Raw genomic sequence first — 3,711 nt, forward strand, 5'->3', positions numbered from 1 at the left:
CACACCGGGCCGGGTGCTGCCCTGCTGGATCCCACTCAGAGGAGGATCGGAGGAGTCAGAGTCAGGGGGCAGGGAGCAGGGAGGCGGAGGGCGCCCCGCGCTCGGGGAATGCGGGGCGGCGCGGTACCTGTCTGGGGTCCCGGCACAGAGGCAGGGAGGCGCAGAGGTCTGCTGGATCACGCCGTGCCTGCGGGTAGCAGTGCCTCAGTCGGTGAAGGGCACATCTCATCTTCCATGTTCCCATCACAATGTAAAACGCGTACAGCAAGGAACCACTGGCTTCCTGTGGCTGGAAAACCCCAGGCCTTCAAGGGCAGGTGTAATTCCCGTGTCGCCTGAGACCTCGCCTTGCCCTGACCTTAGGGTTTTAAAAAGAGAGCACGTTATAGGAAAGCCCCGCTCGTCAGTGTCCCTGGAAGGGTACTGATGCCCACGTGCCCAGGGAGCAAGCAGGAAGGAAAGGCTTCCTCCAGGGTCCCCTGATCCGGCGGCCGGTCCTCCCCATGCGCCCACCAGCCTCGTGTTGTCCTGCTCGCCCGCGGTGGGGACTTGGGGTGCTCGTGTGAGGTCTCCCCCAGAGTCCCCTGTTATTCGTTGACACGGCAACCCCAGGGTGGCTTTAAAAGAGCGAGATCGGGGTGCGGGGGCTGAGGCCTCGTGGGCACCGATGGCTGGTGGAAGGAGGGGGTCTATTTAAGCAGACAGATAACACAAACCCAGCCCCTCTAAAGCAGCATCTGGCTAATATAATATGGCCCCATAATTCATTTTTAACTTCCTCTAATGGCTCCCGTCATTGCGTCATTACAAATATTAGGTGTCTGGGGGAGGGGCGCGCGTCTGCGCCCGGCCGGGCCCTGTGCGCGCGGCGGCCGCGCTAATCTAATTAGAAAGGTAGCCGAGCTGAACGGCTGTGCTTGCTCCTCCTTAGCATTCACAAGTTAGGTCCCAGCAGATGCGCTGTGAAATTAATTTCCTCTGGTGTAACCAGAAACTCTCTGTTATGCAATTTCCATTTCACAGATGATAACCTATTATCACTTTATTCAAGGAAAATGTGTTAATAGCCACAAGGAAAATTGAATTATTCATATTTGCTCATTTCTATTCTGAAGCAAGCTCTTCTCTTTTCATGCATTGGGAGAAGGCTAATGTAAACATGACCAGATCCTTGTAAATTGGCTTGTAGAAGAGGCTGTTAGCATACTGCCTGGGGACGGCTCCAGGACGCAGTAATGACTGATCCCGGGGCGGGCAGCATGTGGGAGGCAGGCTGCTGCCAGGTGGCGATGGGCGCTAATGGGAGCCAGGTCAGACACTTCAGCTGTTAATTCAGAACTTCGCGGTGCCGGGCTGCGGGAGACGGGGAGGCACAGGAGGTAACAAGTGGGAGCCCGCTCCCGGCCAGGCCGCGGGGGTGGGGGGAGCCCGGCCACGTGGGAAGCACCGGGTCGCTCACAGGTTTGGAGGGGGGGGGTCTGCTTTCCAGCCCCCACAGGTGCACACATTCAGGGAGAGCCGAAGGGAGGGCACGATTTAGAGGAGCCACTTTGCCCTCGGGGCCAAGAAGCCAGGTTCTCCTGGATCAACCATACTGAGGACCCGCGGTCCCCTCTGGTCTCTGGTTGCGACTCTCCCAGACCCAGAGTTCTGGGGTGGGTTTCTGTCTTTGTCCTTAACTGAACAGGAGCAAGAGCCTGGATTGTCAGAGGGGCTCAGCCAAGAGGGTCCTCTGCGCCCCTGCTGGACATTCCCTGGCATCCGGCCAGGAGCGGAGCAGCCTGGGGTCTCACCGCAGAGGGCATGGGTGATGGGCACCTGGCCCACGTGCTCTCTGATCAAATCACCCTTCTGCCCGCTGAGCTGAGCCCCCCCCAGCACCCCCTACCATGCTCTGGGCAGGACTGAGGAGGCTGGACCACTCCCTTTTCCCTTGCTCCTCCCTAAAAGCAGTTTAACCACCTGGGGCCAGAGCACCCAAGGGCCCCAGCCCCTCCACACGATGAATCACATGTCCACCCACCTAGGGGCTACGCCCCCATTCTTCAGGAAACTCGTGCAGGAATCTTCCCAGATCTTCATGGGCTGGGGGCGGGGTGGGGGGGGGAAGAATGGAGCAAGACAGAGACAGTGCAGGGAGGGACACAGAGAGGCATGGAGAGAGAGGAAGGTGCGTGTGCGCACACACGGAGGAGGGGACCCGAGGCCTCACGCAGGGAATCCGTGCTTTGCATTGGTGTTTCCAGCGGTGGGGACGGTAGCAGGCATTGTCGGCAAAACCACGAGGGCCGTGGTGGAAGAAAGGCCCTGGGGTCTGACCGGACCCCAAAGCCCCCTTCCTCCCGTCCCTAGCTCAGAACCTGGGGCAGCAAGGCCCCCGACTTTCCTGTTCTCCTGTGTGACCCGAGGCCGACCACCGCGCTCACCTTCGCCTGCTCCACAGGTATTGCTTGAGCTTCCTGTTTCCGGTGGGGTCGTGTGCAGGGAGTCTGGGTGAGCCGGTTCTGGTCTGAGCGTGGGCGTCTCCTCCGCAGATACCCGTGTGCTGACTGCCAGAAGTTCAAGGTGGGGGGTGGGGGGCACGGTGGAGGGAAGCCAGCCACAGCATCTGCAACGTGAGTTTCCATTAAAATGCCCAGAACTAGGAGCCTGGGAGGGAGCCAGGGGCAGGTGGGGAGCATGCCTGGGGTGGATGGGGGCCCAGGAAGCCTGTGGTCCCCCGGCGTTTGGAGGGGAGGATCATCCATGGTGTGGGGCGAGGGGCCGGGTGGTTTTGTGTCATCAGGAGGGAAGGGAATCAAGCTGGGAGGAGGCCAGGCAGGCAGGGGCGGTGGCAGGTGGCGGGCACAGGGACACGCACGTGCACCACCCCTCGGGTCCCTCGAGAAGCAGAGCTCCAGAGCTGGGGACCGGCGGGTGGGGTGAGGCCTCTCGAAGGAGCTGACGTTCCAGATGCTCTTGAGGGAAGAAAGGAGATGATGAGCAGTCAACGACCTGATGTGTCCACAGCCTTCAGCGGGAAGAAACACCCCACCAAAGGCAGAGTTTATCTATCCTTCCGTGGCCCCAGGCAGATCCTTTCGGCCTCCTGGAGGACTGGGCCGGAGGCCTCTCTCCGTGGATCCCTCTATCGGCAGAGGAGCACTCGATACCCCTGGCCTTCAGAACGGTCTCTGCTTTGGGAAGAGAGTGATATTCCTCTTATGATAAGATCTCATCAACATAGAATGTTTGCAGAGCATAAAAATGAATAATCTGAAGTCAGTTATGCTACAGACATAATTTTTCATGCTACACATTTAGAAATTGTCACTATTGGCATGTCAGAAAGTGTGTTGAATATATATTTTTTAAATATTTGTACTCTGATACAGATATTCTGATCGGTAGGTAGATATGTGCATAGACCATCTTCAGAGGGGGGAGAAGGCGCCTTCTATCCATTAGGCTTCTTCAGACTCCTCTCTGATATTTCACCCAAAGACTTATGACAGGAATCTCAAAGTCATCATTTTAATTAATCATCATTTAATTAAAGTATTAATATATTTGCTCATGCTGGTCCATAATATTAAGTATTTTAAGTCCACTTTTCACTGATATGAGTAAGCTTTTCTTTAGATTTGTGAAGCAAATTGCTGTAATTTACATATAAAATAGATCGATAAAATGCAAGCCTTGTTTTTAAGTTCAGTATGATGATATCATGTT

The sequence above is a fragment of the Crocuta crocuta genome, unplaced genomic scaffold (assembly GCF_008692635.1).
Source record: "Crocuta crocuta isolate KB4526 unplaced genomic scaffold, BGI_CrCroc_1.0 scaffold101, whole genome shotgun sequence".
Classification (NCBI taxonomy): domain Eukaryota; kingdom Metazoa; phylum Chordata; class Mammalia; order Carnivora; family Hyaenidae; genus Crocuta; species Crocuta crocuta.